This window comes from Anastrepha obliqua, chromosome 4 (assembly GCF_027943255.1).
Source record: "Anastrepha obliqua isolate idAnaObli1 chromosome 4, idAnaObli1_1.0, whole genome shotgun sequence".
Lineage (NCBI taxonomy): Eukaryota > Metazoa > Arthropoda > Insecta > Diptera > Tephritidae > Anastrepha > Anastrepha obliqua.
This window is the reverse complement of record NC_072895.1, coordinates 54597930-54616908: the sequence shown is the minus strand read 5'-3', so window position 1 is coordinate 54616908 and position 18979 is coordinate 54597930. Positions and strand designations below refer to the sequence as shown.

The window sequence follows — 18979 nt, the reverse complement described above, 5'->3', positions numbered from 1 at the left end:
CTTCCACTGACATGAGGCAGCTATGGAATTTATTCCCCACATTTAACCTTTCCACAACGAATCTATTATTTGTTTTTTTTTTTCTTTATGGATCATATAATATTTCTTGTTGATGATCAGTTAAGAATAGGTTACAGTTAGGAAAAAAAACCTGCTGCGACGTGGCGCAAAATTAATGAACCTATCGGAAGACTTATAATTTTTGTAAATGGTCTCGTACGTCAATCATATTTGACGCTTGTGGACTAGACAACTGTGCTATAAAAACAGACAAGCAATGAAGTGCGTAGAAGGTCAAAATAAAGTTTTCGATCACTTAAAATCATTTATTTATATTTTTATTTAGTAAAAAAGTTATTCAAAACCAAAATTTAATGATTAATTTTGTATTTATCTATCCTTAAAACAAGTAATAGACAGAGTTGCCATAAGTGAAGATTTATAAGTACTAGAAATTTTCGTTTTAATAAATGAACAGAAAAATCTCTAAATGAGGATTAAAATTCCGTACGAAAATATTTTCATAGTGAAGACAAGAGGCAGTTGAGGATTTTTTTAAATTTTTCAAACATTATATTTGCAGCATTGCATGCGAAGGTAGGCCAGCTAGATATTTATGTATACCTACATTACAAAGAGATTCCCAATAAGAGGTGTTATTTTGATATTCAAAGAAAAATGCTATTTTTTAATATAAATGATAGGATGTTCATTTCATTATAAAGAGGAAGGTATGCTGCTAATAGTGGAAAATGACATCAGGTAAATGACCACCACGGCCACGATTACAGGACAATATCCTTTTCATGAAATTTTCCATAACCGAATTTCAAAGTAGCTGCCCTATGTCCTCGATAGCCTCACGAATTCCATCTTTGAGGTCTTGAAGCGACCCTGAGCTGTTGGCGTAGACCTTCTCTCTCACGTGGCCTCAAAGAAAGAAGACAACAGGGTGTTAATCACAAGATCTCGGTGGCCAATTGTGATCACCTCTTCGAGAGATAACACGGTCCGGAATTTTTTCTGGTAAAAGATCAATGGCTTCGTTGCTTGTGTGGCACGAAGTACCGTCTAGTTGAAAATAAACGTTGTCCAGATCAATACCATCCAATTCCGGCCACACAAAATCGTTAGTTATCTCTCCGAAATAGCGGACTATTCAAAATAACACCTGTTATTGGAAAACCCTTTACATTGACTAAATTTGATCTGCTCAAAAGACTGTGCTGCAATTTTAAATAAGAAAATAGTGAAAAAACCTATTTGTTAAAACCTATTTAGAAGCAAACTTCTAATTAATTTTTAAGCACTTGAATACTGAATACTTTGAGTAACTGACCCAGCTATGTGAAAATTACTTTGGACCTCTAAAGAACATGAACATCGCATGTCAAGTAACCAAATTATAACTTAAAAAAAATGTCAGCTGTTTTTAGAAGGAGAAAAAACTCTTTATGGTGCCGAAATCCTCTATTTCTTTTACTGACTTTTTCCACTTTTTTTCCTATGGCCCCCGAGCCGGTCTAAGGCAAAAATATTCTTAGTTATAAGACAAAGTAGGACAATACCATATAAATATTTTGCAGAGGACACTGCACGACAATGAACATCAACGATTTACAACCCAACAAAATACTGATCTTGCGAAAACCCATAGGGTTCATCGGTGGAATACAATTTAGTTGAATTTTAAATGGTTGACATCGCTAAGAACAACAAGTATATGTTTCTATATAAACTTAAGCAAACGCTAACAGATGATAAGAGTTCTTGAAGATGTCTTCTAATTGAGGTGCAAATATCGAAGAATAAATAAAATCTGTAGCGATCCGTGTACAAGGCAAAGTTAAGATATGTACAATAGTGCAAACTTAACATAAAATGGCAAAGTTAAAAGTAAATAATAAAATAAATGTTTTAATATTTGTAGCATATCCGCATGCGCATAGTAGCCGCAACAAAGCAGCAATTTAATTTGTGGTTTTATTAGCAAATCGGAGTTGAGTTTACAAAATATATGTACGAAAAGAAATTTTTTTTTTTGTAATAATTAAATTATATGGTTTGATCGAAACTTTACGAGATATCTATCACTACAGCCATCTACCGAGAAACTAATGGACCTGGATAATACCTGGGGAGTACAGGTATATTGAAACAAATATGTAATTCATTAGAATCTTGAGTAGATAACGGTTACTGGCATGAATAGTGTTACATCATGTTACAGTATTGCACGCCAATGTACATACCTGCATGCATACGTATGCGTGCACATGAACAAACGAAACGTGTATGTAAAAAAGGGCAGATATGTTGAAAAAGTAAAACTAAAAAACTAAAGCAGATAAACTTTAAAATTAAAACAAAATATATTGAAAAACAATTTAAGTAAAAAAAAAAAAAATAAAAAAAAAAAATCGCGAATGAGTGAGTTAAAGTAATGCAAGGCATATTTGGCGCAAGCGAATGAAGTAAGCGTTGAACCAGAAACGGGATTGCTACGCGCGCTGTTGATATTTTGAAATTGGAATTCGAATTGAAAGGGAAATTTCAAATCAGCGCGCGAATAAAGAACTACAAAATAAAAAAATTAAAATGAAAATGAAAATAAAAATAAAAGTAGAAAAACAACGGCTCCAAACAGAGTAGTGGCTTACTTGGCGACGCATGGCCGGCATGCGCATGGGTGCACATAGGAGCCAACGAATTAATGTGTATGCATGTATGTATAACTCAAATGAATGCGGGTGTGGATGCCAAATTCAAAGGCATGTAGTGAGTGCTACTCGTAGTTTGTAGCTTTCCGCTTATTTGGAAATACATGTATGTATGTATGTGTGTATTCATATGTATGTGTGTGTATGTTAGTATATAATCGTGTTTGGAGCTATTCATATGTTTGTACAGCTATAGATACATACATATGTGTTTTATGAAGTAAACAAACGTGACTTGTACACTATTGGTGTTACTGACCTCAGTTGATGCGCCGTTGCAGGTTCAACGATTGCCAAATACTAGCTGCTTACTGCAATGGAAATCTCTTATGGATGTTTGCTGAAATGTTGAGCGTGTGTATGTGTATGTAAGTGTGTAAGTGCGGTAGGTCGGCCGCACAGTCGATCACACTGTGGGATCGGTTCGGTTGGCTGATTGCCCTTATGGCTGCACTCGGCTCTTGAATTGTTGAGTGAAATGAAAAATTGCTGAATTGATGGATTGCCAATAGAGTTTTAGACTTTTTCTTCTATTTATCGCTATGCACAAATGTATGTTTGTATGATAACTTGCTGAATTGCTGAATTGCCGAACTACAGAATTGTTGAATTGTTATATTGACAAGTTGTTGATTGGATGTCAGCAACTACGCTAAGCGGCGTGTAGTGTAGCACCTTTTTCAGGCGAAGCTATGATTCGTTTGTTTATTAATTATTGAAATTTTGTATTACTTTTAAAAAAACAAAAATTCACTATTTTATTTTATTTTAATTATTTTTTTTGCGCCCTTATGTGCATACGCATATTGCGAATTTTAGATATTTTTTTTTATAATTCATGTATGCTATTGAAAGTTTTGTAAAGATTTTTGCGATTTGCACAATTTAACTTTTCGCATATTTTATTTAAAACGTGCAAACTACTCTGCTATGATATTTAATATTTTAAATTTTAATTTCCATTTGGGATTCTTCCTTCACTCATATTCAGTTTTTCTTTCTTTGTACAGATTCTGCGAAATGTCATTTCAAATTTCTAGGCTTTAATTTCAGACACTTTTAAATTTTTTAACTAGCTTTTTTATTTTTCTTGTCACCATTATTTTTTTGTTTCATTTGAGTTTCTGTTCTTATCAATATGTATACATTTTTGTGTTTTTTATAATTTAAATAATCTTTTTAATTTTTAATATCTATTAAAATTTACACTTTTTGAATTTTTACATTTGTTTTTGTTTTTTCTGGCTTCTATTAGTTTTTGTTAGTTTGCGCCCCATCAAAAATTTGTATGCTCTACTTTTAATTCACATTTCTAAACACAATTTTATTATTTTTATTTGTATACTTTCATCCAATTTCGGTTTGTTCATTTCTTCGTTCACTTCTCACATTTCAACACCTTTTCTTTACACTTCGTTCACTCACTTTTTCTTTAACTTAATTATAACCATTTGCGTTTGAGACTCTTCACCAGTTTGTTCACTTCGTCCTACTACGTAAATATTTCGGTATTTCTCTTAGTAGTATTTTTTACTTTGTTATTGTTGTTTTGTAAACCACCTTTCAAGATTTCTAAGTTCAGCTGCTGCTGCCATATTCACTGAAAGAAAGAAAACATAAATAACACAACTTTTTTTACTACATATTTCACATTTCTTTACAAGAAACCTGACGAAAACCGGTAAATGCCTTTAACATAGAAATTTGTGTTAATCATTTAAGCGTGGAATTGTTGTTTAATTTTTGTTTTTGTTTTTGTTACGGCGGCATTTGCTTGCCTAAGCACGAGTTTTTATGATGCATTATTAATTTGGAATTTTTCACATTTTTAGTTAAATTATTTACATTTTCCCTTTTTTACTTCAGATATGTTCATATATATATGATATATACTGTTTTAGCATCTAAGAAACACCATATTTTGTACGAGCACCACATCTACTATTGCCTTCTATGCAACTGACGGCAATCGGCAAGATCATCGGAAATTCACAAACTATGAAATGCAGTCCCAATTCAGAGTTCCGCTCACGTTTGTCTCAATTGCTTGACTTGTTTGATTTCTTTAATTTTTCCTTCGTACATACCGTGCAGGAAAGCGTGAGGCGGTGAAATTAGATTCTGTTTCAGAACTAGCGTGATTTAATCAATTATGCACCACTTTGCCACATACGACATCCATGTGTGAAATTAATATGTCACATTTGAATGCCAATAAAGTGTAAACTATCAAAGTTATAAGTTAAAAAAGAGTAATCACAAAAAAAAAACATCGAAATTAAAGAAAAATTTAAACAAATTAAAAACAGCTAAAAATTAGAAAAAATTTACTATAAGTGTTAAAGGGAAGCACACTAGTTACAAAAAAAAATGTTTTCAAAATAATATCCAAATAAATTTTTTTACTAAATTAAATTTTTTTTTACTAAATTAAAAAAACAAATTTAAAAAAATTTTTTTACTACATTAAAAAAAATTAAGAAAAAAATTGTTTTACTAAATTAAAAAAAAATTTACCAAATTAAAAAAAAATTTGCTAAATTAAAAAAAAATGTATTAAATTAAAAAAAAAAAATGTTTACTAAATAAAAAAAAAAATTACCAAATTAAAATTTGTACTACATTAAAATTTTTTTTACTATATTAAATTTTTTTTAGAAATTTAAAAAAATTAAAACTATTACAAAAATTACAAAACTTTGAAAATGTTAAATAGAAAATTGTTTTTCGTCCCCCCTGAATCAAACATAGGCCCTGAATGTTACGCTGGTACTCTAAAACTTCTACTACTGCAGGTACATACATATTGTAGATTTAAAGTTTAGTTTAAAACTATGTAGTTCCGAACGAGTACTAGTTTCAAACCACAAGCAGGCGTGGGCGATTAACACTGCCTAAGACATAGTCGTGTAAAATTCACCAATTGTTAATAGGGAAACCATCAGCACACACCAGTCACACTTCTAAAATCACGCAGAAGCACATTACTCCGGAGCCAATTGTTATTCCTGCAGGGTACACGCTGCCGCACACATGCGTGTATACGAGCACTCAATTGTCAAATTGACGCAGTCGGTTGTTTTCTTTTATTGTTGCTTTTATTGCGTTTCCTTCCTTTTTATTACACTGTGGTAGGCGTAAAAACCGACGAAAAGAATAATACAAATCTGATAGCACTTATGGCATCCACCCCCGCTTCAAAAAATAACAAAAAAATAGAAAGCGCCGCATGATCGACAAAGAGCAATGCAGGAAGTGAGAGAGTGATAAAGCGCAGCTCACTATTGATTATATAAGTATAGGCAAATTGATTTTTGGAATTTTCCGCGCAGGAAAGGCAAAAAATTCAATGAAACAAACAAACAAAAAAAGAGGAAGAACCAACGAGAATAAGTGGGGAGCCAAGAATGAATAAAATAGTAGACACATACACTTGCTCAGAAAGGTTTGCTTATTTTTTGTACTGACGTCCCTCAATTGTCAAACGCGCCATTTTTTTCGCGGTTTTTGGAAGTCCTCACTGCATGTTCTGTATTCTCTGGATGTTCTGTATTCGTGGATTACGTCAAGAATAATTACTAAGATTCAGGTGGGAAAAACAGCGTAATTTTGCCGTGCCGACAAAGTAGATGTGATATTTGATATGATAAAGGAGCGTCAAAAGAGCGCAGATTCGTAAATAAAATTGAAAACTTAGGTAAGATTATTGTAAACGATGAAGATAATTGAAACGAAAATAGTAGAAAAAAAGGTACACAATTTAATTAAAAATTAAAAAAAAAAAATAAAAACCTATGACTACATCAGCTTAGCTGCTGATGCTATAAACTTAAATAAGACCCGAGGATCGCCGAAAGCGAGAAAAAGAAATGAATTTGTAAGTATTTTTATAATTCGTGCTTTAACAATTTAATACGCAGCATTTTAATTGATTTAATTTAAAAATCACAAAATTCGAAAAGTTTGTTTATTTTCGGTGCTTACATCACTCAAAATGCAGGGTGGGCCATATAGCGTTTGCTTTTTGAACCACCTATTTTTTTGAGAATGGTAACACAGATGACATGTCAAATGTGCTCATAATTTACTTAAAGGTTTGACATTTACGAAATGGGACGCTATACGCTTGAACAAAATTGGGAAATATTGAAAACCTATTTCCAAAGTGGTGAGTCTTCTTCTTCTTTTCTGATTTTCACATCGGTGGCTACGTCAATAAGCAAAATTGTCGGCTTTGGGGCTCAGAAAATCCACACGTTACTGTAGAGAAGCAAATGCATCCACAACGAGTCACTGTTTGGCGCGGTTTTTGGTCTGACGGCATCATCGGGCCATGTTTTTTCGAAAATGAGCGAGGAGCCGCGGTTACAGTAAATGGCGAGCGTTACCGTGACATGCTCAACGAGTTTTTGTTCCAATTCGTTCCGCGGAGATGCGATAATGACTTTCAGTCAGGATTTCTAGCAACTATCAACATCACATATGATTAAAAACACTATGTGTGGACCATTTTTTAGAAGCTTTAAAAACGATGGGGAAGAATAATCTATCCGTCTCCTCTTAAACTGCCTCGCACTGCGCAGAATTGGGTTTCGGCTTCTAAAGTTACCATTTTTAGCAACTCTAACTCAGAACAATAACTTAAAAGACATATTAATTCTAGACTCATTAAGCTTTTAATCAAGCTGTCACGCCATCCTCCATCCCTTCTTGAGCCTAAGTGGGCGAAAAGGATATGTGTGCAACTCCTTCTCTTCTATTTTCCACTTTCATAAACTGTTTACAATGAGCGAACTATTCATATCTTCGCTAAGTAGAACTTGGTGAAAATGGAATTGACAGCAAGATTATATGGAACTGTTGTCGGGCTAATGACTAAAATAGTGAAGTGTTTTAGAGCAAGATTTTGCGAAGTAGTTGAGCAATTCATCTACAAAGGGAGATCAACATGAATGCCGACTATAACGTTATCCTTAAAATCTAACGCGTAATGACCCTAACCCAAAAGTGCTTGGACTGACTTGGAAATTAAATTACTAAGATACGACGAATAAAAAACAGGGACAGTAAATATTTCAACCGATTAATAATGAGATGTACCCTACATGATAATACTAGTAAAGGTTGATACGCCCAGTATCTTCTTCAAGATGTAGACGACTTAATATTCCAGACAAAACGAGTGCATGACACTCGGAGATTTGCCGCTGACTGTCGATTAGAGATTTCTATTAGAAGATACCTTTTGTGTACCACACACATTTTAATGTTGTGGTTCAGTGTAAATTTTGAGCCCAGAGTCGACTGCTGATGTATCACGGCCAAGAATGAGAAAAACGGCTTACTCTAACGAATTAAGTCACAGTGCCACCGCTGGCTCTGGTACTTAGCATAACTAATTATTTATAGAAGGATCGATGTAGCATCTTCAGGTGGCAAGTATAGAAGAATTATTTCGCTTAATATTGCCAATTCAATAGCTGAGTGAAGTACCGAATTCGGGAACTTATATTAAAAAGAAAAAAGTTTGGGAGTCTACCATAGAACCCCATGTAAAATGATATGTTCGCTACAGGGCTTAATGACCCCACTGTTCATCTTTGACGTAGGGCAGCGAGTTTGCTGAATGTATGTATGTGTTTAATTTTGTTAATTACCAAACTTCTGCTTTAATTTATGGCTAACCAACAACCTATCTTAATATAAATTCATACCGAAGCTAACTGACAAATGAGCGCTAAACGGGCATTAAAAAAGCGCTTTTTTAGCCAAATTCCGAGTAAGATTCCGTTTTTCGGATTAAGTTCTGAATAATTGATTGAACAGACATTAGCTAACGACCCTTAGATTCGCAAAGTAAAGGAGGCACACGAATTGCAAAAATTGTCTGATGAGGAGTTTTTGAGTGGTTATCTGAGCAATTCAAGTAAGTGAGTTGTTAGAGATGAAAATACTATCACCAAATCCCACAATGAGTCATAGCAAAGCTTTGTAGGAGATTTCTAAAGTAAAAACAAACATAAGCTCATGTTAACCCCATTATAAGAAAAGAGAAAATAAAAAATAGCAACAATTAATTTAGCAACAAAGGGAGGAAGTTCGTGGTTTGTTTCCTTTACTTCGCTTAGCGGTTGTCGGTTTTGTTGTACCATAGTTCCCATTGTATTTGGTAGCTCATGTTGTTTTGCATTTTTTTTTTTCACTTTGCATTGCGGTTGTTTTTTTTTCCCATGGTTGGTGTTTGAGGTACATATATAATATATGTATAAGCATGTGTATATAGGTATATATATTGTTGCTTATATTACATTATTGTTGCGCGCCGTCTTTTCTTTATTTTATTTATTATTGGGCTGCCTACGTCTGTCACAACGTCGGTACTTTACCGCTTCCTTCTCATTTGTTTCCTTTTACGAAGCGTGGTATGTCACTCGCTTGCCTTACAATTGGTTTGGCTGCCACAAACCAACGTTTCCCTTTGACTGTTCCTCTCTATGAGCTCCGCACCCACAAACAATTGAAAAATCACATTCACATTGCATTGTAGATTTAGTTTTTTTTGTTTTGTCTTTTTCGCCTCCGCTTCTATCGCAGCTCCGAGCCCAGAGCTCAGAGTTGCGACCACAGCTCAGCTCAAACAACCAAACCATTCGCTAGCGGTTGTTGGCGGCGAGGAGTCATTCAAATCATTTGTTGTTGGCCGTTTACCGATTGTTGTAATTTTTATTGTTGTCTGTGTTGGCAATATTGCTTGCGGCTGTCAACATTGAGCAGAGCAAAATCACTGAACCCCAAGCAAAATGTGGGCATGCTAAGAAGAGCAGCATAGCGATGCTGACGACTGCGACGTCATAAACAATACCAAAAAAAAAAATACTAACAACAAAAATAAAGAAGAGCAATACAACAATGAAAACCAGTAGATGACAGTGAACGTAGCAAATTCAGCCAACAACCAGATCGGCAACAACAAAAACTGGAATGTGTGGAGTCCATTGAAAAGCAACAGTTGGGAGCGCGTGTGTGGAAGCTGCGCTACGCTGGGTTGGCTGTAATCGAGAGATGTACAGACACTGAGAGCGCATAGTGGAGCGACATCACATGGGCAATAGCAACAATGTTGTGTTGATGCCAGCAGCACATTCCAATGCGAACGTCGGCTTAGGCAGAGACTGCAAAGCTACAATGAGCTGAGCAACAAGAAAAGCAGCAGAGCGGCCGAGCGGCAACATATGGCGCTGTTTAGAGTTTTTACTTCTACTTGTGAGTTGTTGTCGTGATGATTATTTTCATTACTCCAATATTTATGTATGCATGTATTTGTAAATGTGTGCACGTGTGTTTGCAGTAATATATCGTCGCTATCCCGTTGCTTCTTCTTCTTCTTCTGCCTGTTGCTCCTCTGGTTAACAACGATCTTGACGTTGCGCATAGCAATAGGGAAATGGAGTGGAACGCATGCTGGCTGGTGACTATACTCGTACATGCAAACAAATACATCTACACACATTCATTAATGGAGCATACACGATAGTTGTAGCTGAAATTCAAGTCGTCTATTAAAACAAGAGCAATTACAAAAAACAACAACAATACTGGTAGCAGCACAAATGTACATACATATGTATGGGCATGCTTGTAGGTATTGTATATTTTGCAAAAATTGTGATACTCGGTTGTTTGGCGACTTTTCATCGCGACAGGCCAGTTTTGCGCTGTTTCATTGCTGCAATTCAAGATCGGTCAACGATATCGCTTCGCCAAAGTTGATGGCGAAGTTAATCACTCAAGCGGCAACTGTCAAGCAATCAACCATAAATATGTATCGAATCGAGGTAATAGGCACGATAACTAGGCAACTTAGCGGAGGAAACCAAACGCTCCGGTTTCTATGTATCATCGAATAAATTCTCAATATATCAATTCAAACTGTTCACAAACAGTACTGATTTACGAGTCATTCGCGCAATCAATCCAATCCATCCATCCATTTATCCCACTTTCAATTCTGCAATGCCTACATATGTATGTATGTCTATGTGCATGCATACATATGTACATGCAAAGCTTTCTTTCCAGCACCGCAACAAGCTATAACCTCGTACATTCATCCATCCATCCATCCGTATAGTGAACAGAACATTTATTGCAACTGCATAAATTTAAACAAATACATACATACATATAAATCTGTATATCTGCCCATTCTATTAAGGAGACCAACGTTCACGCAATCCGCCATACAGCCATACCACCAAACTGCCTTTCCGCCACTCCATAAAAGTCACTTAGTCAACCAGCCAGCCTACTTATTTGTATTGTGGTCCACCATCAAATGAATTGGTTAGTGAATGTGTCGCCGCTAATCAATAGCCAATAGACAAGATGGCCAACAGCCATTAATACGCATACTAGTCATTTGAGCGTTTGAATGACCGGATGAATAACGGATGGGCGGATGAACAAATAGGCGGTTGGCGGTTGGCGGTTAAGTTGGTTACTTGTTGAACGGACGGATGCTTGTACCAGTGAAATGTGCATTTATTGAAGTAGGCAGGTGACGAGGCGTCTAAACTGTTTTGTTGGGATGGGAAAGTGTTGAGGAACTGGTGGGAAGTTGGTAGAGGAAATTAACAAAAAAAGAAAAACGATTAAAAACAAAACGATCCCCTCAAGCCAAAAGGGATATACTAAGAATAACCAATGCTACCATTAGCTCAGGTGCTCGCTAAAGCCGCAGGAAGTTCAGATTTCTTGCTGAATTAACCCCTGAGATCTCAAGGTCATGGAACATGTTGTTCCCGATATTCAGTTTTTCAAACACGTAATGACTGAACTGATATAAAAAGACTTGGATAGAGTAATCTAAAATAAAAATGAATAAATAAATAATTGCCGCGTACACTGTTTGTGGTGTACGTCTTGATATTGTTGCACAAGTGGAGTAACCTACAACACTCCCGAATGGTAGTCACGAACCAATCCATTCGGCTACGGTGGCGACTTAAAACCTACAAGATAAACCACAACATGGTTGCATAGTACACGGACGGATCCCTCATAAGATGCAGGGACCAGTGAAAAGATACTCGGAAGCGCTAGGCAAGAATAAAACCATATGCCAAGTGGAAGTCTACGCAAGAGCAAAGTATACTCGCTAATACTAATAGTCAGACAGAAATCAAGGCTTTTAACTTTTTCTAGGTTACATCAAAACTGGTGCTGGAATGTCTTGAAACCTGGGCCTACCAACACTATATCGAGACGAAGCAACAATTAACGGAGTGACGGTACTCAGAAGATCTAAACCATGAAATATAGCGATAAAGTCGATCAAAAAGTATGATTTTGTATATTTTCTTTCACATCCTGCATCCGCCTATTTAACCAAAACCACATTATTGCCGCTCCGTAACCCCTTATATTTAACTGTTATGGACTTCATTACCTATTTTGATACAACTGAAGTTACCTAATCGTGGAAAGTATTTTGAGATAAGTCAGGATATTCCAGAGAATTAGAAAAGATAAGAGAGAGTTCCAAGTATCAAAAGTTGATTCGAAAAGGGCTTTGAAAGGTGGAAAGATTGGAAGAGGGATACGAATATGTATGGGTTGCCAGGGAGATTATTAAGAAAAGAGAATATAATTAATTGTAATGCGAAGCAGAATCGTTTTCGTTTTAATGACGAATTAGTGGTGATTTTCAAACAGAGCACACATGTTGTTCTTGTGCAGAGAGAGCACTCCGTTTTATGAGTGGGAGGATCTGAGAAAAATAATTCGTTGAAATATGGATTTCAGCTTATACATAGGTTTGATCAATTATACGACTAATTGAATGTAATGTCGTTATGTAGAAAAATTCTTTTTAATAGAGACAGATTTTACCACATATTATTGCTTTGTCTAGAAGAAATGCACTCACAAGCTCATTAAGAACTATCATCAGAGATAATGGATTTCAAGTTCTCATGAAGAATATATCCCTGCTCCACCCAATTGTACGCTTTAGACTATAATTTTAAAGTGGCTTTCGATCGAACTTAAATCGATTCTTAAATCTCCACAATTCGTAATCAGACTGGATCCTTCAAAAACTCAGAGCAAAATAAAGATGTCAGTAATCTCTTCCATAACTTGAACTAGCGACTTTAATGGCCCAACAGCAGGAAAATGTGTTCCTCATAATTAAACCTTCATAGGTTAGGTTAGGTTAGCAATATGTTGGCAATAAGCCACGCTTAGACTTTTTGTTCCCTAGCGATACCAGATGGAGATCGACCTCTATGAATACTGAAAGTAAACATCATGTAGGATGTTAGCGCTTTTGGCGAATCAAAGCAAAGCTGGGAGATCCGCTTTTGCGACGTCCTCCAGACGCTCAAACAGTGGGGCTCCCAGGCGTTTTAAACGCGTTTTTAATACTGCCGGACACACGCACAGAAGGTTATCTAAAACCTTCATAAATAGTTAACAAATGCTACACATGAGGAATGCTACGTTGATGAAATTGTTTGCTTTCAGTTAGTCTACAAATAGTAATGGGTACGTTTAAACCGTACGACATGGAAACTATGGGACCATTACTCCAAGGCGAATAAGGTAAGGAGACGAATTTTTTATATTCGTAAAAAGAATCTAAAAATGTTACCAATAAGTTCTTAAGAAAAAATAAGAGCCAACGTCAAGCTCATACTTCTTCAATATTCGAAGGTGTAAAGAGTTGAATATAATGGGGATCATGAATCTGCAGCTTCGGACGCATTATATTGAGCTGAAGAAGTCAGAGAACTCGTTTTTTATGAATAAAAGCCGAAAATTCTACCAAAAAGTTCTGCGGCTTTTATGACTTGTTGAGATTTATGTAAAAGTAAGAAAAAAATAAAAATAAGAAAGAAAAATGCAGAATAATGTCAGGAGAAGAATAATGTAAAGAGATCCAAAAGCATGCAAATGATGTGCCTGAACCCAAAACCTCATACACAAATGTCTCATAACCCGATGAAACCACGGTAACTAACTAGTTTTGATCTATTTCAGATACAGATGTGCTCGGAGAAGATTAAGTAGCCAGCAAATGAAATGGAATGATGAATTGAGGAGGCGACCATTAGTTCCTTTAACTTTAGTAAAACCCACAAATCTAAGATCAAGGTAGGCATGAAAATTCATTAATAAATGAAAATACTGTGGTAAACTGTCTCAGAAAATCTTCAGCTAGCACCGCTAGCCAGCATCAGAAAACAAGGCAGATCAGTTAGCCAGTACGGACACCGACACGATAATGACCAACTTCATCTCAGTATTACAAAAACTAAAAACCGCCGCAAACACCGCACGTATCATTGCGACATCCAAAAGCGGACAACCAACCGCGCAATCAAGCGTAAACACACACAAACAAACACAGCGATTTCCAGTTCATTTCGCATCTCGCGGCTTACAGCTCACATTTCGCAAAAGAAAAAGAAAAAAACCGAAAAAAATCACGTTTATACCGTTTTCGTAGTCGCGGCGGTTTGATGTTGATTTTTCAAGAGCAAATCTCTGTTTGTAACGCGATGCGATGCGGTGCGCTGCCATGTGTGGTGAGGTGAGTAGTAGTAATGGTAGAGAAAAAAAGTTGCAAAGGGGCAATGCAGGGTCGGTGAGTTGGCGCAAATGTGGAGTGAAGTTTAGTGAAGTGAAGCGCTCGATTGATGGCCGCACAATTCGCTGAAATACAATATACCAAAGAGCGTTAAGCTGATAGTTTGAAAACTTTACGGCCGCTGCGCTGCGGTGAGCGCTAGATAGCGCTGCCAACCGATGGAGTTGATGCTGTGATGGTGCTGATGGAACTCTATAGCTTTGTGCCATTGTTGTATTCGCTTGCTTTTAGTTGAAATTAAATGCTGTGATTTTTTTTAACGATTTGAAGTAATTGTAGGAAGTAAGCGATGATTATATTGATTGGATTATTTTTGATTTTTTTTTATCTTAACTTGACTTTGCGTACGTTTGTTTTTATTCTTCGTTAATTATTTGTAATTTTGAAATTTAATAGATTTTTTTATACATACATACACACATACATACATACATAAATCTTAGCTTCGAAACTTCTTTGCACACATGTAAGCATGCATGTATGTACAAATGTACGTGTGAAGGCTTTTTTGAATTTTTTTAGCTGTTATTTATAGGTTTCAACGACGTCACTTTTCAGCGTTGGTAACTGCCATAGCAACCAATACACAGGCGCGGTTCAAATTGCACACATGCTCACAGACATTTGTGTAATCATTATGGTATGTATGCAAGTGTGTATGCCTGTACATGCACACATATATATTTACACAGAAGAATGCACGCTTGCTAACCACACTCAGGAATTTCTGGCGTTTTTGCCGTTCCTACCGAAATTTCTTAATTTTTCGAATGCTTTGTGAAATTTTCTAAACACAATGACTACCAATTATTACTTATTTCCTTATTCGGCCACTTTTTCGACACCTTTTCCACCACTTATTTATCATTTATGTTATTTTTCTTGCTTTTATTCACTCGCGTTTAGTTTAACTGCCTTTTCTACAACTCTTCCTGTGCTTGTATCTTCCAAAACAAAAACTTGTTTAATTGCACTGCGTCATTGAGAAACCGTTGAGTTGAAAATGTTAAACGTTGTGCATTTGTACGTACATATGTATATACTTCTACATATATGTACGTATACATGACCGATGCGGCAAAATAGATACTATATAATATAACTCTGTTTAGTGTTTTTTGCATTTTTGTGTTACGCCTACTTTTGGAATTTTTTACACTTTTTCACCTTCAACGCTTCTCATCAGCTACATCTTTTCATGTTTTCTTAATTTTTTCTTCAATTAAATGCGCGGCGTCTCGCGTCTACATATTTCTTTGGGTCCCCAAAGCGACACACACACAACTAAAACCAAATTCATTTATACATGTAGTACATTACATACAACTGCACACATGTGCACACACCTTAACATAAGTAGACAGCAAGCGGGCCTGCCTCAAAAACACCAAATTGGTAACGCGCGCACACGCTCTAACTTCCTGCAACAATACTCCGTAAAACACGTCCGCAAACAGGTAAATACGTTGGAAAACTATCTGAGCCATACTTCGACTTAGGCGAGCTCACCGTCAACGTCAACGCAAACAATCAACCAGCTAGCTAGACAGCAAGCAGATATGCCGCTCAGCGGTATATTCACTTACATATGTATATGTGTGAGTGAGTGTGCAAAGAGCAAGTAGCGTCGCCGCTCAATACACCTTTCTTTAAAGGCGTATCAAATTAACTAAAACGCCATCGTAAGAGACTGCTGCTAAGTGCTATCCAAATGCTGCATACATACTCTGCTATAATTCATAATACTCCTACACTTCTAATCATTTTCAAGTCTCATTTTAAAAGTCTCCATATATTTCAGTTCTCCACCGATCTTACGAGCACGTTTTAGGCAATGACGCTCTTTCCCATGTATATAGCGCGCTCATGAAATGCCTGCTCGACACGAAATGCTCGCGCAATCAAATTTTCCCACGAAACACCAACAGGCGAAATTTATCCGCATAGGTGCCGAATCGGTAAATGTCAATAACGGCCATACTCACTCTCGGCTGCATGATCGTTAAATTTTTGTAAGCCAACATTGGCTACTAAATTTGCTGTTGTTGCCGTTGCCTGCCTTTTCGTGCCAGTTCGCTTCGAGCTAAAACATTCGTGTCGTTGGTGTAGCCAGTCGTTGATGCTTTGAATTTTTTGTGGTTATCAACCTTTTCTCAGTCTCAGGTAAGTGCGATGTTCTCACTCTCTTTAGAGTATATGTATGTTTGCTTTGGCACTCTATCGGACCTGTATTTCGTGTTAGTGTGTCTGTATTTACTACATGTTTACCTATCAATGTAAATTCTCCCTTTCTGCGTTAGCATCACAACTACACATGTGCAAACTCCTTATTGCATTTGAATAGCATGGTCGCGTTGCCAACTATTTGCAGTATTAGAAAAATTTCGCTTATTTGAATAGAAGTGTAAAATAACGTCATTGCGAAACCAATGCGGTGAATGAAGATTATAAAACGATATATTTTTGAGTGTTAGTTATACATTTATACATTCCTTTAAAAAATAGTATTAAGTATGAGGGAATTATAGGTTTTAGTTAGCGGAGAAAAACACTGCTGAAGGTGCCATATGACGCTGTGAACTGCATATGTACGTATAGTCATCCCTTAATATGAAACTCTGATTAAGCTGGCATGATATCAGAGTGCGAAGGTCACTATTTATATTAGTGATAATTCTTGGGACCAATTTATCATTGCTAAAGAACTTCGGCTGATATTTGATCTAAGTTTATACTACCAAATCGGATAACCTTTTTATAGATGGATTTTAGTATTTTCCTAATAAGGCTCAGGAGTGTAGGAGCATTACGAGAGTACTTCTTATCCAAGCTCCCAAATTGAACACAGATATGTGCTGGAAGCGATTCAAAAGGAATTAACGAAGCAAATTCACTCTACTTAACAAATTTCTTCATAGTTATATATAATACTATGCGGCAGGCAATTTTATATACAAAAAATCATTATATGCGCAAAACTGAGGTTCAAATATAAAGAAACAGGGTTTCGGGTTCTTCTCTCTGACATCCGGACTGGTTTTAGAGGCTGGGAAAATTTTCTGTAAATTGTTCTATTTGCAGGGTTGAGGAAGTAAGTTCAAAAAAGTTGAAGAAAAACACTAATTTGGAGATTTATTCAAAGTTGAAAATTTTTGTATCGAGTGTTTTAAAGCCAAATATTGTCGGTGCATAAAATATATATCTCATTTATTTAATTTTGTTTTTTAGAAAAATATTTTCGGAACATTTATGAGAGTGGAGAACTACGTAGTTTTACTTGGTGTGTCCAATTGGCGCCGGTAACAACGAGAAGGAAATGGTGCGCTTTGTTAAGCTCTTAAGAAGAAGAAGAAAGTGGACTAATGCTCAGTAATCCCTTAAATTTTCACAGTGGGATTTCATTAACTTTTCGAATTATATTATATTCAATTATGTTCAGTAAACTATTAAAAAACTCTTTCTAGCGAAAGAAGGAAAAATATACAAGCAGAGACGTATAGCGATATGAAGACTGAGCTCGTAGCTTGACATACAAAACCAAATATTTTAAAAACTTCCTATCGGATCAAGTCGTTTTCGACTGGCTCAAATAATCCATTGAAGATAGACGCATACATATGTATGTATGTGTATACATATATATGTACATTTTAATCAATTTGGACTATTTTCTTCTGTTTTTTAGTCTTATGTTTTTGTAAAAGTATAGCTCATTTTCTAGCGAAAACCATACGAGTCCACGTTTCAAACTTTATATAAGAATTTCACAAACTTTTCACCACAAATGCAAGCCATGTTTTTTAAATAAATTAATGAGATCTTTCAGGAGCATGCCAAAAATCTTTCTAGAAATTTTAATTAAAAACAGTGGTGTACTACCGTTTTGAAGTGGGTGTTCTTATATATTTTGTTATCTTCATTTTGAAAATAGTCAGTGTTCCGAGAGTTTCACAGTGAAAATACTTTCTACTCACTGCCATTCAGCTACACACCTTATAAAATTTCAATATGTGTATGTATATGCGGATATTAATATTTGAGTGTCACAGAGTAAGCACAGTTTGAAAGCCATAGGTTTGGAAAAAGTGGTTTGTTAATTAACTCGCCGCAGTATACAAAGCAAAGACATGAACCACAAAATACGCGTATACTTCCGTTGGACCACACATTACTTCCGATGGCTTGCGTGATTTGTTTTGTGCGCCATATAAGATATCAATAAATAAAACAATTATACATGCACTTGCGATATGTACTCAACGGTTTAAAATTAATACATTTGGTGGATTAAAAATAGTCAACAATAGCAGCAATCAAAAACAGGAAAGATGTGACGAAAACAAATAAGGAAGTGGCTACAACTCTTACTAAGAGCAGAAGAATGCAGCAAATACCACCTACCAATTTACTTTAAGAATAATATTCATTGAGCATGAACACGTTCCACAATACATTTGACAGCCACTGTAAGGTGCCACATGATTTTCTGCGCAAGTCAACAGCAGCCACATTTCGAAATCAAATATTTTCCACTAAATAAACACCTAAGTTGGATATTTTCTTTTTATTTTGAAAAAATCCACAAGACCGCCAAGGTCAAAATCTA

At 35.8% G+C, this 18979-nt stretch overlaps 1 protein-coding gene across 4 annotated transcripts in view; it reads right to left on the bottom strand.

Moving 5' to 3' along the window:
• Positions 1-15859, bottom strand: part of LOC129244638 (apoptosis-stimulating of p53 protein 1) — a 154551-nt gene extending 138692 nt beyond the window's left edge. The window contains exons 1-2 of one of the 4 annotated variants that reach the window (XM_054882377.1): positions 15720-15859; positions 2980-4320 (exon numbers count right to left, since the gene is read on the bottom strand). The gene's annotated coding sequence lies outside the window, so the exon portion shown is untranslated. Of the gene's footprint in view, positions 1-2979; positions 4321-4565; positions 4637-15187; positions 15207-15719 lie in introns of those variants that run through there. The other 3 variants (XM_054882381.1, XM_054882378.1, XM_054882379.1) reach the window with 3 other exon arrangements.
• Between the last annotated feature and the right edge of the window lie 3120 nt (positions 15860-18979).